Source organism: Macaca fascicularis, chromosome 6 (assembly GCF_037993035.2).
Source record: "Macaca fascicularis isolate 582-1 chromosome 6, T2T-MFA8v1.1".
NCBI lineage: Eukaryota > Metazoa > Chordata > Mammalia > Primates > Cercopithecidae > Macaca > Macaca fascicularis.
In genome coordinates this window covers 102,133,173-102,149,613 of record NC_088380.1, presented here as the reverse complement: position 1 = coordinate 102,149,613, position 16,441 = coordinate 102,133,173, and positions in this window count along the sequence as shown.

Below are 16,441 nucleotides of genomic sequence, written 5' to 3'. Positions count from 1 at the left end.
TCATGTGTTTGCTGTTCCCCGCCTGAAATGCCAAGTACCAATGGTATTTATTTATTTATTTATTTATAGAAATGAGGTCTCCCTATGTTGCCCAGGCTGGTCTCAAACTCCTGGCCTCAAGCTATCCTCTCGTCTCAGCCTCCCAAAGTATTGGGATTGCAGGCATGAACCACTGTCCCAGCCCTGATCGTCTTTAAAACGTCTTTCCTCATCTTATTTGAGTTTCCTGCTCCATGTGACCCCACACCCTTGGTTTCCCTGTACTTCCATAGCTGCTCCTCGGTGGGTCCTGGGGACCCACCCCCTTCTCTGCCCAACTTGTATATGTCTGGACTCAGGCCAAATGCCCTTCCATTTGCAGTGGGCACTGCCACAAGAAATCTCATGCCTTTCCAGGCTTCACAAACCATCCACATGCTCTGCTGCCTGCCAGAGACATCCATCCCAGTCAGATGCCCAGCCCTGACCTTTCCCAAAGGCCCAGCTGGACACAGGGAAACATCTCAAATTTTCCGCGGGCCAAACAGAGTGCTTTATTAGTGCCCTAACCTGCTCATCCACATTCTTGTGATTCTCAGTGAACAGCCCCTCCATCCACCCAGCTGCTCAGGTGAAAATCTCAAATCCTCCTCCAGTCCTTCCTCCTGGAACCTCTCATGCAGCCCTCTGCCTTCCTAGGACACTGAGCACGCCTCACTCCCAGTGCCAGCTGGGGTGCTGTCTGAGTGGCTGCCACCCACTTGGCATGAAGTGTGACCTCTCGCCCGGTGTGGTGGCTTATGCCTGTAGTCACAGCACTTTGGGAGGCTGATGTGGGCAGATCGCTTGAGGCCAGGAGACTGGGACCAGCCGGGCCAATATGGTGAAACTAAAATACAACAATTAGCCAGGCATGGTAATGTATGCCTATCATCCCAGCTACCCTACCCAGGAGGCTGAGGCAGGAAAATTGCTTGAACCTGGGAGGCAGAGGTTGCAGTGAGCCAAGGTCACACCACAGCACTCCAGCCTGGGCAACAGAGCGGGACTCTGTCACAAATTTTAAAAAAGAAGAAGGAGGAGAAGAAGAAGAAGGAGAAGAAGTGTGACCTCTCTAAGGCAAGGCAGTGTCCCACTCTGATTCACTTCCATGTGTAAAACAGGACCTGCGCCCTGAAGGCACTCACTCAGGAAGGCTGCTGGGATGGGTGGATGCACAGTTCAGGTCTTCATGGTGGCTGGGGCTGACCCCATCCCCATCGCTCTTCGCACACACACCTGCACACTCATCACTCCCACGCTCACACCCACCACTGAAAGCCTGGCCCCTAATCTGATTTGCCTAACAAGGTCCCTGGATGAACAACACATGCTTCCCTACCTCTCCCCTGCTAGGGCCCCACCGTGTTCTGGGATGTACTCAGGGATCAGGAGAACAAAACCTCAGGGAGTGAAAGGACATTCCAGGGTGCAGGCCTCTGCATCCCCCTCCATGCCCTCACCCCTGCCTGACACACCCTCACCCCTGTACCTGGCCAGCTCCTACCAACCCTTAAAGTCTCACCAAGTTCAGTGGTGGCAGCCACACCCTAAAGTGACTGACCCCCCAATGACCTATGCCGTTGCATAGTCTTCCTGACCTTGGGTACGAGCAAAACCGGTGACTGGCTTCTAACCCATAGAGCCTGGCAAAAGCAATGGGATGTCATTGTCACAGTGCATCACCTTCGCACACTAGAGAGAAAGGTTCCGCCTGCAGGCGCTACAGGAGGGAGATGCTGTGCTGAGAAAGGACCTTCGGAGGGGCCCTGTAGGCAAGGAAGCAAAAAACTGGGTCCTTGCCAAGCGGGTCCGAGGAAATGAATTATGCCAGTAACCTCGGCGGACCTGGAAATGGATTCTGCCCTGGTGGAGCCTCAGATGAGGATGCAGCCCAGCTGCTTAGCGTGAGATCCCAAGCACAGGACCCGCTAAAATGAGCTCAACTCCTAGCTTGCCAAAATTGGCTTAAAGGTGTGTGTTGTTTTAAGCTTCTAAGTGTTTAGTTATTGCCTATGAAAGTGGTAAAATATGAGACAATAACTTAGGTCCCCTCCCCATCACACACATTCTTCTTTCTGGCATTCATCACAATTATACTTATTGATTTAAAATCTCCCTTTTGACTGGGTGCAGTGGCTCAGGATTTCCAGACCAGCCTGGCCAACATGGTGAATCCCCATCTCTACTAAAAATACAAAAATTAGCTAGATGTGGTGGTGCAATCCTGTAATCCCAGCTACTCAGAAGGCTGAGGCAGGAGAATTGCTTGAATCCAGGAGGCAGAGGTTGCAGTGAGCCGAGATTACACCATTGCACTACAGCCTGAGTGACAAGAACAAAACTGTCTCAAAAAAAAAAAAAAAAGAATTGTCTCTTGCCACTAGCATGAAGGTCCCATGAGAAGAAAAATGGAAACTCTTGCTCATAACAGTGCCCCAAATGCCCAGCACGGTGTAGCTCTAGGGCAGTTAGTCGATGGTGGACGCTGCTGGTTGGAGGGCCCTGCTGGCCCTCCCAACTGCCTTCTCTCTGGTCACATTCCATTATAGAGAACAGAATAGTTTCTTGCCTTTCCAGAGTCCCTCTTAGTGGGGATTGGCCAAGTGACATTGTCCTGCCCCGGGAGACATAAGTGGAAGTTGGCCGAAAGGTTTCTAGCCTTGGTGTGCTGGGACAATTTGAACCAGGACATGACAGCTGACCGTCCATTGTTCGGGAATTCTGCAAGTTGGTTGTTCAACACATTCGGTACTTCAAAATATTAAATAATATAAACTTGCAAATTAAAAAATGCATTAGACCAGATGCAGTGGCCCACGTCTAACACATGGGAAGCCTGAAGCAGGGAGATCACTTGAGCCCAGGAGTTCAAGACCAGCTTAGGCAAAAAAGGAAGACCCTGTCTCTACAAAAAATTTTAAAATTAGCTAGGCATGGTGGTGTGTGCATGCAATCCTAGCCACTCAGGAGGCTGAGGTGGGAGGATCGCTTGAGCCATCTGTTCAAGGCTCCAATGAGCTATGATAGTGTCACTGCACTCCAGCCTGGGTGACAGAGCCAGACCCTGTCTCAGAAATAAATATATTTCATATATTAATAAATTTATAATAAATGTATATATATACACATTTATGTATTATAATTATATATTTTGACATAAATATCTATTTCTTGTTTTATTTATTTATTTATTTATTTTGAGATGGAGTTTAACCCTTGTCACCCAGGCTGGAGTGCAATGACACAATCTGGGCTCACCGCAACCTCCACCTCCTGGGTTCAAGTGATTTTCCTGCTTCAATCTCCTGAGTAGCTGGGATTACAGGCACGCACCACCACGCCTGGCTAATTTTTGTATCTATAGTAGAGATGGGATTTCTCCAAGTTGGTCAGTCTAGTCTCGAACTCCTGACCTCAGGTGATCTGCCACCTCAGCCTCCCAAATTGCTGGGATTACAGGTGTAAGCCACTGTGCACAGCCTATATGATATATTTATATATTATAATTATGTATATTAATTTTATATAATATATACAAATATAAATATGAAAACTTTCCTTGCCTTCTCTTGTTTCTATCTACAGTCAGTCCCATGACTTCAAATACTATCTACATGTAATAATTTTAAATGTATATTTTATATATATTTATAATTTTGTTGTTGTTGTTGTTGTTGTTGAGACGGAGTCTCGCCCTGTCGCCAGGCTGGAGTGCAATGGCACAGTCTCAGTTCACTACAACCTCTGACTCCCAAGTTCAAGCGATTCTCCTGCTTCAGCCTCCCAAGTAGCTGGGCTTATAAGCGCCCACCACCACGTCCAGCTAATTTTTGTATTTTTAGTAGAGACACGGTTTTGCCATGTTGGTTAGGTTGGTTTCGAACTCCTGATCTTAACTGATCGCCCACCTCAGCCACCTAAAGCTCTGGGAATACAGGCGTGAGCCACCGTGGCCAAACTATTTTTCTGTTTCCAAACATTTTACATGAGAGGAAAGCAGAGAATAAATCATCTAACACTCTACTGTAAAAAAAATCTTTGTGCCTCTCTTCTTTTCATCTTTCCTAAGTGTACATATTACCAAAATGTCTTTAGGTTGAGGTCCCCCCGTGAAAACTCTACAGGGTGTTGTGTCCTCAGCCACCCTCCTGTCTTTTCCTAGTCCTGGCATTTTAGAACTGTCTGGGGATGACCCAGGATACGCATTGTGGCCATGTCTATTGGAGGGTCTAGTGAGTATCAGCCCCGGGATCATCTCATCCCCAAGGACAGCCTGAGGTAGGGGGTAGTGTCTCTCAGGAGAGCAGCTGGATGCTCTTGGCCTTAGAGGAATCTCCTGGTATAGTTTCATCTAAAATGGTGACCCCTTAGGGTTATTAAAATTTTAGGACATTAAAATGAATGGACAATACAACGTAATGTCATTAAAGCTAGGTCATTAAAACTGTTCCTCCAGCCGGAGCTTTTATTCCTCGGAGACACATTGACGGTCTGCCAATGGAATACTGATATTGAGAGGAAAAGGCAGAAATGATTTCAGCTCTCTAGATTGTCTCAGACTTGTGAAGAGAGAAAAACTGTCCCAAAGAACAAGGAAAACCCACCCCAGAGAGGATGTGCAAGAACCTGAACATGAAGATGCTTTTAAGGCACACAGGAGGACAAAGAGCAGTGCCAGTGCCTCCTAGGTGGTGACTGAGTGCTTTACTGAACAGGATGGGTGTCCCGAGGGATAGAATGGAATGCCGTGACACTTAGAAAGGTCTGTGTTGGGGTCAGCACTGCCTCTCCCTGAGTTTGTTATCTTGAAAAGGCTTGTCCGCTTATTTGAGTTTCAGTTTTTCATTGACTGTAAGATACATTTTGTCAGTACAGCTTGAAAGATAAAAATACTATTTCCAAAGAGGCAAGCTAAAATGATTTAGCATTTTATTTGCTAAAAATTCATATTTATTTCTTCCTCAGAGTGAGTGTAGTAGGTTTTAAAGGTCTGTTCTTTTTAAGGGTAATTTCAAACGGAATTGTAGGACTTAGCTTTGTCAATGCTACTGGTGAAATAAAAGTGTGATAGACAAATTGATGATTTACAAAGATTCACCAAAATGTCAGTTCCCCTCTTGTAGCATGGTGAAGAATTTATGAAAGTGGACACATCTGCATCCTTTATCTGGATATCTGGGGTTTTCGTTTGTTTGTTTGTTTTTTTGGAGACACTGTCTTGCTCTGTAGCCCGGCTGGAGTGCAGTGGCGCCATCTCTGCTTACTGCAACCTCTGCCTCCCGGGTTCAAGTGATTCTCCTGTGTCAGCCTCAGAGTTACTGGGATTATAGGCCCACCACCACACCCAGCTAATTTTTGTATTTTTAGTAAACACGGGGTTTTAGGCCTGGCACGGTGGCTCATTCCTGTAATCCCAGCACTTTGGGAGGCCAAGGTGGGTGGATCACAAGGTCAGGAGTTCCAGAGCTGCCTGGCCAACACGGTGAAAAACTGTCTCTACCACAAATACAAAAAAATTAGCTGAGCCTGGTGGCAGGCACCTGTAATCCCAGCTACTCGGGAGGCTGAGGCAAGAGAATTGCTTGAACCAGGGAGGTGAAGTTTGCAGTGAGCCAAGATCTTGCCACTGCACCCCAGCCCAAACGACAATGGAAGACTTCATCTCAAAAAACAAACAACAGCAAAAAGGCGGGGTTTTGCCATGTTGGCCAGGCTGGTCTCAACCTCCGGACCTCAGGTGATCACCCGTCTCAGCCTCCCAAGGTGCTGGGATTACAGGCCTGAGCCACCACGCCTGGCCCACTCTATTTTCTTTTTAGTCCCTAAATTTTAACATGTTTGAGTTTGTCTGTTCCTTTATCACTGTTTTCTTACACAAAAGAAATTCTGCCTAATCCTTCGTAAAAAAAAAAAATCTTCCTGTGACTTCTGAAAGTGTTCTGGTTTTGTCTTTCATATTTGAATATATAATAAGTTGATTATGGTTCATGGAATAGAGAAGAATGCAATGCATTTTCCCAAGTAGATGCCAGCCTGGTTTGCCTCATATTTTAAAGTGCATGTGATTTCTTTTTCTATTCTACAGTGCCTAGTCTATCATTCATCAACTTTCCATATAAATGCTGGGTCATTAAGACTTTTCTTCCCCTTGGTCTGCTTGCTCATCTCTCTGCTAATACTGTGCTGTCCTGAGTATTTTCATTTGAAAATCTTAGAAGTATGTTAGACAAGCTATCACTCTTTTTTTAAGTGACAAAAAAGCATTAGATATTTGTCATTTTTACTACGTATGAAAAAGTAGTTTTTCTTGCCTAAAACAACCTGATTTGGGAATTTATGTGATTTCATAGGAATAGCATCTGGAAGTGGTGACATTAATGTCATTTTAAAAACCATGTGTCATATTTCCTCTTATTCCTTTCTGCCTTGACATTGTGCAATAGAAATTTTAAAAATTGTTGTATTAATGTTGTTAAATACCAATTATTGGTTTTATTTATTACTCAATTAAATTTAATAAGCATACTCTGTCTTGGTGTAATCACATGGAATGGGCTCAACTCCCCAGTTAACAAGTGACAGCACATGTAAAATATTGTCTACCAGGGAAACTCATTGAACACTTAGTGTTCAGACTGTGTTTTGGTGTCTGGTTCCCTAAGCACCACTGCAGTGACACAAAATAATAGACCTTCAGCAGAAAAAGTTTTGGCAAATATATTGCATAAGCCATTTAGATGCAGTGGGTCATTCTTATTACTTGGGTTGGTGGAATCCCTTTCAAAATGTAAGTTACTAATACAAAGATGGAACTTTGCCAGCAGGTGTTTTTAAGAATCAGTAGTCTCAGGACTGATAATATTAACTCCCTTATGCACATCAGGTAGGACTTTATTATGACAGATACTAGAAATGTACAAAGTGAAGTTAAAAGGTAACTCCTAGCAGCACATCTTACTCCCTGGATTCTCTAATGAGATGGGTGTTTCTACTTTGCTGTTACCTTTTTGAATAGTTCAATTCCAGCATTAATACTGCTGTGTGGGAGGGAGTATGTGTGAACAGAGTAAGAGTTGTGACAATCACGTCATAGAAGAAATGCTTGAAAATTTTAGAATCATGTAAAGAGCTTATGGATTGAGTATAAATTCCCAGTGCTGTCAGTCTCACCCGTCCTTCTATCCACATGTGTGGAATGTTCTAGGACTCCATGGCTTTTGAGGATGTGGCTGTAAACTTTACCCAGGAGGAATGGGCTTTCTTAAATTCTTCTCAGAAGAATCTCTAGAGAGAAGTGATGCAGGAAACCTGCAGGAACCTGGCTTCTGTAGGTAAGAATGACAACACATTTCACTTAATTACAGAAGTATTTCCCTATCATCAGTGCTATTTGTGATTTGGAATGTGGCAAGGGAATGATTTGGTGAAGAAATCAGGCATGGGCACTGTGTACAATGAACATAAATCTAGTAACGTTTCTATAGTTTTTAATAATTCGTGATAATTTTGTGGGTCTGCATTTTAGGAAACTAATGGAAAGACCAGAATATTGAAGATCACTTTGAAAAACCTGGGAAAGATATAAGATAACTTGCACTGAGAAGAGGAAATAAAGTCCTTTGAAGGAATCTTAGCAAGTCATATGAACTTAAAAACAAGTAATCAAAACAAATAAGAGTCACTTGAAATTTATTTTGTTTTAGAAAAATTTCACCCAAATGTAACGTACTTCAGTGTAGCAGTCAGTGTTTGGAAAACAGTTTACTTGAAAATAGCACTACAAAATTGTGTATATGAATGTTACTAATTTCGTCATAGTCACGTAGGTGGTAGCTGTGTTTTCAGTGGTAACCCATTTACTTTCAAATAATTCAATCATGGCCAAAAAAAAATAATAATAATGCATTTTCCTTGGTATTGGTAGCAGCGTAAGTCCAAGACCTATTAATAAGTATAAAGTTATTAAACCAACCAATAATAATGTGCTTGTCATTTTTTTTTTACAGAAATCATGTGTTACAGAGACTGTGTGAAAGCAAAAAAGGTAGACAGTATGGACAAGTTGTCAGCCAAATTCCAAATCTTGATCTGAATGAGAACGTTTCTACTGGATTAAAACAACGTGAATGCAGTGTTTGTGGAAAAGTCTTTATATATCATTCCCTCCTTAATAGGCACATCCTAGCTCACTCAGGATACAAACCATATGGAGAGAAGCAATATAAATGTGAACAATGTGGGAAATTCTTCGTTTCTGTTCCAGGTGTTAGAAGACACATGATAATGCACAGTGGAAATCCAGTTATAAATGTACGATATGTGAGAAAGCGTTTTATTTTCTCAATTCATTTGAAAGACATCAGAGAACTCACACAGGAGACAAACCCTGTAAATGTAAAGAATGTGGTGAAGCGTTCACTGTTTCCAGTTGTTGTGTAATACATGAACGAACTCACACTGGAGAGAAATCCTAGGAATGTAAGGAATGTGGGAAAACATTCAGATTTTCTTGTTATTTTAAGACGCGTGAAAGGACTCACACTGGAGAAAGACCCTATAAAGGTACCAAATGTGATAAAGCCTTTGGCTGTTCCACTTCCCTTCGTTGTCATGGAAGCATTCATACTGGAGAGAAACCCTATGAATGTAAACATTGTGGCAAAGTCTTTAGTCCTTTGAGTTCCCTTTGTAACCATACTGGAGAGAAACCCTATGAATGTAAACAATGTGACCAAGCCTTCAGTCGTCTCAGTTCCCTTCACCTCCACGAAAGAATTCATACTGGAGAAAAACCCTATGAATGTAAGAGATGCGGTAAAGGCTACACTCGTTCCAGTCACCTTACTCACCATGAAAGAAGTCATGATATAGAGGCTGGGTGTAGTGACTCAGCCTATAATCCCAGCACTTTGGGAGGCAAAAGTGTGTGTATTGCTTGAGCCCAGGAGTTCATAACTAGCCCGGATTAAAACAATGTGAAACAACCTGGGCAACATGGTGAAACCCTGTCTCTAGAAAAATAAAATAATGCCGGGCACGTTGGCTTACGCCAGCTACTCGGGAGGCTGAGGCAGGAGAAGGGTGTGAACCTGGGAGGCGGAGCTTGCAGTGAGCTGAGATAGCCCCACTGCATGCCAGCCTGGGCGACAGAGCGAGACTCCATCTCAAAAAAAAAAAAAAAAAAAAAAAAGAAAATAATTAACTGGGCATGGTGGCACATTTCAGTTGTCTTAGTTCTTTTTCAAGGACATAAAAAGCCACGGGGGATTGGGGGAAAGCCCTGTGCATGCGGATCACAAAGTCAGGAGATCGAGACCATCCTGGCCAACATGGTGAAACTTCGTCTCTACTAAAAATACAAAAATTAGCTGGGTGTGGTAGCATATGGTTGTAATCCTAGCTACTCAGGAGACTGAGGCAGGAGAATCGCTTGAACCCAGGACGTGGAAGTTGCAGTGAGCCGAGATTGTGCCACTACACTCCAGCCTGGTGACAGAGTGAGACTCCCTCTCAAAATTAAAGAAAATAAACAAACAAATAAATAAAGCCTCTTGAATGTAAGAAATGTGGTAAAACATTTACTCTTTCCCATTCCCTCATAAACATGAAAAGGCTCACACTGCATAGAAACCATAAGAATGTTAGGAAATGTGGTCAAGCCTTCAGATTTTCCTGTTTTTGAAGATTTGGGAGGACTCAGAGTGGAGAAAAGCCTTTTGAATCTAAATTTGTAGTAAGGCCTTCAGTTGTGTTAGTTCCATTTGAAGACATCAGCTCATTCCTGAGAAAAACCCTATGAATGTCCAGAATGTGGGAATGTTTCATTGCTCTCATACCCACTCAAGGACATATGAAAATGCACACTGTAGCTCCCTGGACCTTGTAAATACAAGAACGTACACAGGATTAAAACTCTAATAGTTTAGAAACTGCAAGAATATTTTCAGTTTTAACATTTATTTGAAAAGTCATGTTAAAATTCCCACAGGAAAGAAGTTCTGTAAGTGAAGCTTTTCTAATTTGAAAAGCCTGATGCAAATTAATTATGGTGCAGTGCTTGAAAAAAATGTATGAAATGTTACACAAGTTACAAGTATATTGTTTTTATCAGTGGCTCATTCTTAAAGAGTCTTGAGTATGCATTTCACCTTGTTTTGCAGGGAAACCTTGAGGTGAGAGTTCTGTAAATGCTCTTTAAGCAGTAGTACTTGAGTTTCATAGATAATGATACTAAGTTTGTTGGTAGAATTTTTGTCTATTCATTTGATAATGTGCTGGATTCATGGTTGAATTTTAATGTTTTTCTAAAATGTAGGTAAGTTTAATTTTTTTTATTTCATTATTATTATTTTTTTTTTGAGATGGAATCTCACTCTGTTGCCCAGGCTGGAGTGCAGTGGTGCAATCTCGGCTCACTGCAACCTCCGCCTCCTGGGTTTAAGTGATTCTCCTGCCTGAGCCTCCCGTGTAGCTGGGACTACAGGTGCCCACCACTACGTCCAGCTAATTCTTTGTATTTTTAGTAGAGACAGGTTTCGCCATGTTGGCTAGGCTGGTCTTGAACTCCTGGCCTCATGATTTGCCCACCTCAGCCTCCCAACGTGCTGGGATTACAGACATGAGCCACTGCACGCGGTCAGTAAGTTTCATTTGTATGTATTGTCCTGTGATTAACTGACCAGTGAATAATGATTGTGAATTGTTGGGATTGTCTTACTAGCCTCATTTGGCAAATTTTGATTATCCCTTGTTCATTATACACATTCCACCTTTCTTTATTAAAGGAAAAACTACTCTTGATATAAAGATGTTTACTTTTTGCTAATAATGAGTTGGTATTAATTCCTAAGTACATAAATTTTACCATAGAGTATCATCTCGTGAGTTCTTTGCATTTGTTGCCTTTATTCTTTATTATTTCTGTCTATTATTTGGATCATTCACTTTGAATGAAAGAGAGAGGACTGTGATAGGACAATATGTTGTAACTAATCTGAGGGAGGAAGCATTCAATCTCTCAGTCACGTATGATAGCGTTGGGCTTTTCATCGATGCCTTTCTTATTGTAGTAGATAGTATTGCACCATTATGATATGATAGCTTATATATTGTATTTTAGAGTATTACAGTCTTACCACTCAGTGTCACATGATTCAGTTCCCTACCAGCCAATAGACAAACCAATCACATACTCCTGTAGGAATAAAGGAACATCCTGGGCCGGGTGCAGTGGATCACGCCTGTAATCCCAGCACTTAGGGTGGCCGAGGCCGGTGAATCATGAGGTCGGGAGATCGAGACCATCCTGGCTAACACCGTGAAACCCCATCTCTACTAAAAATACAAAAAATTAGCCACGCGTGGTGGTGGGTGCCAGTAGTCCCAGCTTCTAGAGAGGCTGAGGCAGGAGAATGGTGTGAACCCGGGAGATGGAGCCTGCAGTGAGCCAAAATCACACCACTGCACTCCAGGAAGGGTGACAGAGCGAGATTCTGTCTCAAAAAAAAAAAAAAAAAAAAAAAAAAGGAACATCCTCACCTTTTTAATGCTATACCACTCTCTGCTCCTAAATTAATCCCTGTTTGGGCCTGTGGGAGCTTACACCATCCTCCTATATGTAATTAATAACTGATGTCTGGCTTATCTGTTTAGTAATAGATGTTGTGTGTTTCACGGTGCCAGTAAACGTAGGGTGCTCATTCCTTCCTTACCAGTGGGCTGCATGAGACGCTATTGAAACAATTGGCAACACAAGTGGAATGGACCAACCCTCATGAAGGACACCTGCTCAACTTGACCTACCTGCTGTCGGCTGACGGTTCCGTAACACATTAGCAGCCGCCTGAGTCAGAACCGTGAGCTGACGATGGGCCTTCCCTTTGGTCTACACAACGTTTTGTGGTCTTCAGGTGTTGTCATCTTCTCCCACACTAAACTGCTCTCATCTCCTACACATGAATATTTACTTGCACCCCCGCATGACATTTGGCCTGTGCTTAGCAGGCAGTTTTGAGGCCCTGGCTTATTAATGCACAAAAGGGCAGCACATAAGCCGACACTTAAGTCCTAATTAGCAAGGATCAGGCTGTATCTCTGTAGTCCCTGCATCTACTCTGGTCACCATCTCTGTATGCTCAGGGCAGCCATGTGAACATTATTAATTATTGTACACTCCAAGACAATAGTTATTATGTAGGCAGAAGTAGTGGCCTTGTCTGTTTCTTGTGCTGCTGCTCCCCTTGCCACTGTCCCCTACACCCTCCTGATGAGGTGTACATCTATGGTGCCTCATGGTTCAGTCACGGATGAGTAAAGAAAATGGGAAGAAAGAGTTTGATATTAGCCCCTATCAAAGCAGATGAAGAAGAGTCTCAGCTGCTCTCATTGAAAAACTCCTAGCGAGTGTGTGGGCTTCTCTTATCACTGCTGCTTATCAGCATGTCAAAAGTCGAATCTTCGGACTGCAAGTCTTGCCGGCCTTAGACATAATGCCCTTACTGCATGTGGAGCTAACCCCAGGAAGATGGAGTGACAGTCTCTGGAGGATTAGGTGGTCTCCTCCAATGTGGCTTGATGGGCTCCTGAACTCTTTCCTGTAACCATGCAGAGAGTCTACACTGCCAGCGATCCTGTGCCTCAACTCTGTAGATGTAGAAACTCAAAATATTCAAAATATTCTGAAACAGTTTCCATTGAAAGGAAAGAGAAAGGCAGTTAGGTGCCATGCTCCATTCAAGAGAACTAGTAGATGGCTCACAAGAACACTCTGTCGCTACTGTCTGTGCTTCTGTCACAACAAATATCCTGATCCTTCAATTTTAAGGGTGCAGGGCCATTTTCCTCCCTTTCTTACTGGTAGTTCTCAAGATAACTGTATGATATGCTGGGAAGGCAATATCCTGATAATCAGGTGACATTGGTCAGAACAGCCCAGGCTCTGTTATAATCCCTGCTCGAAACAGAATGGCCTTTAACGCTTGTGTCTAGCAAACCACATCGTGGGCTGCTTTCTGGGGTCCCTCAGTTGTAGTGCAAGTGTAGCGTTTACATCAAAACTCCATCCATCTGCTCTGGGTAGCCTTCCTGATCTTGGGGTAGCGGTTCATATTGAATCCTAGACTTCTGTTGTCTTTTGTTTGCTATTTGTAAGTAATAAATTCACTTCATGGAATTTATGTATGAATGTGTTTGGTCTCATTGTACTCAGAAAAGTTGGTAGCCATTGCACAGTGAACCCGCTTCATAATTGGTGAAAACACCTATGCCCCCCTTGTAACACAGCAAGGAGGTTCATTCAGCCAAACATCAACTTCATGTGTGTAAAACCCTGTAGCACAATTATTACCATGTGGGAGGCCTTTAACAATGGTGATGCTGATTTGAAGAACTCTGAAGGAAGAAATTTACACAAATGGGTTGGGTACACAGGAGTCCCTCCTAACTTAAATCAACCCTTACTCCCCTCTGCCTAAAAAGAGTGGAGAGGCCAGGCACGGTGGCTCAGGCCTATAATCCGAGCACTCTGGGAGGCTGAGGTGGGCAGATCACAATGTCAGGGGTTCAAGACCAGCCTGACCAACATGGGGAAGCCACATCTCTACTAAAACTACAAAAATTAGCCGGGCATGGTAGTGGGCACCTGTAATCCCAGCCACTTGGGAGGCTGATGCAGGAGAATTGCTTGAACCTGGGAGGCAAAGGTTGAAGTGAGTCAAGACCATGCCACTGCACTCCAGCCTGGGTGACAGGGCAAGACTCCGTCTCAGGGGGAAAAAAAAAAAGTGGATAAGAACTGAAACAGGTTTAAAATTTCACCTAATTGGAAATGCAAAGTTTACAAAAATAATATTTAAAATAAAATGCTAAATGAGGGCTCATTGAATTTTATGCCTTCACAAAGTAGGTTGTGAATTACCTTCCACATCTGTTGAAAGCCACCAAAGTTCGGCAGCCTCCGTGTCTGAAATTCACATGTGGCTCAAATAAGAATTGTATCTAGGGATACCCCAAAGTTTAAATATGGTATCCCCTGCGATATTATGAGGAATTACTGTACATAAAACAAGTTGTCTTCCTTTAAATCTGAAAATAATATTATCTTGCCTACATTCTCCAAAACGCATCGCTCTGCAGTATCCTATAGTGGACATAGGTTTCCAGACCAATGAGCACTAAAAGTAAGTGTGTGCGACTCACCTATGTTCTTATCAAAATGGAAATCCCTGAATCCCACCAGTTAGAACAACATGACAGAATGTCAGATTTTTGGAATATACAGGTTTTCTCTAAGGTTATTAGGTATTGATTTCATTTTTAAAATAGATATCATTGTATTTAGATTACCTATTTCTCCTCTGTTTTAGTATTAATAGATTGTGTCTTTTAATTCATCCAGTTGGTCTAAGTTACCAAGTTTATGGGTTATGGAGATTGTAATATTCTTTATTATTTTATCATCCATGGGCTCTCTAACATAAAGGCCTCTTTTAATTCTTCTATTATTAGGTTGGTGCCAAAGTAATTGTGGTTTTGGACTGTGAATTTTAAATTTTTATAATTAGACTGCAACACATCTTTATTAATCAAAATAGAACCCATTACAATGGACTGGGCACAGTGGCTCACACTTGTAATCTCAGCACTTTGGGAGGCTGAGGTGGGTGAATCAGGAGGTCGGGAGTTTGAGACCAGCCTGACCAACATGGTGAGATCCCATCTCTACTAAAAATACAAAAAGTAGCCAAGTGTGGTATCATGTGCCTGTAATCCCAGCTACTCAAGAGGCTGAGGCAGGAGAATCTCTTGAACCCAGGAGGCAGAGGTTGCAGTGAGTCGAGATTGTACCTTTGCACTCTGGCCTGGGCGACAGAGTGAGACTCAGTCTTAAAAAACAAAAGGAAACCATTACATTGAACACATTTTTGCCAATGAGAAATAAACCTGTTTATTCCATGCTTTCAGGGTTCGATGAATTCTTGGAAAGCATTTTCTGCATTCTGCTGGTTGTGTAAGTGTTTTCTCTGCAAAAAGTTGTGAAGATGCTTAAGTGGTAGTTGGTTGGTGAGAGGTCAGATGAATATGGCAGATGAGACAAAACTTCATAGCCCAGTTTATTCAACTTTTAAAGCCCTGGTTGTAGGACATGTAGTCATGCACTGTGGAGAACTGGGCCCTTCATGATGACCAGTGCCGGTTCCCAGTGCTGCAGTTTTCCATGCGTCTCATCGATTAACTTGGCATACTTCTCAGATGTAATGATTTCACCAGGATTCAAAAACTGTAGTGGATCAGAAGACCGGCAGCTGAGCACCAAACAGTGATCGTGACCTTTTTTGGTACAAGTTTGACTTTGGGAAGTGGTTTGGAGCTTCTTCTCTGTCCAACCAGTGAGCTGGCTATTGTATGAAATCCACTTTTCGTGGCATGTCACAATCTGATCAAGAAATGGTTCAATGTTGTTTCATAGAATAAGAGAAGATGACACTTCAAAAGGATGCTTTTTAAAATATTTGGTCAGCTCATGAGGCACCCACTTATCAAGATTTTTCAGCTTTCCAATTGGCTTCAAATGCTGGTTGACCATAGAATGGTCGACATTCAGTTCTTCACCAACTTCTCGTGTATCTGTAAGAGGATCGAATTCAGTGGTTGCTCTCAATTGGTCGTTATCAACTTCTGGCCCAGAGCCTGGGGCTGAGGCTGCCATGACCACCCTGTTCTCTACCTTCTGTTGCACTTGGGCCCAGAGCCTGGGGCTGAGGCTACCATGACCACCCTGTTCTCTTCCTTCTGGGGTCCCCAGGAAGCTCCCAGGACTGAACGATCACCACAAAATACAGTGGCCAGGATGGGAGGGCTGGAGCTCAACTACCCCCCACAACTGCCACCACGACCAAGACCCCATGGAGGTTGGCCCTGAGCTGTGGGTCCCTGTGGGATGCAGGCTCCCACGGAAACTTCAGGGGATGAGCATGGGTCCTCCTGGCTGACAGAGCCTAGTGGGCACTGGGTATGTGGGGCCTGTGTAGGTAGGTTGGACAGCACTGGGCCTAGCCAGGGAGCTGGGGACTGGTGTGGCCAAAGTGGGCAAAAATATGTTGCCAGAACCAAAACTACAGTGCAACCAGCCCAGCTGGTAGGGAGAAGGAGGTCTGCCTAGCAGGACCATACACCCCTGTCCTGGCCCCAAGTCCAGACTGCCTGCCTGTACTGGACATTGCCTGGTCCAGGAGGCCTGGGCATGATGGTCAGGTCGTACGTCCCTGGGTTCCAGGCCTTGGTGGTCCCTTGGGAGCTAAGCATCCTCTAGGCAGAAGGAGGGCCCGCGGTCCACTGTTTGCATTGGCCGCTGGGGGTATGACCCCACCCCAGCTTCTCAGTGCACACGGGGACGTGGCCAGGGCTCCTCACCTGCTCTGTG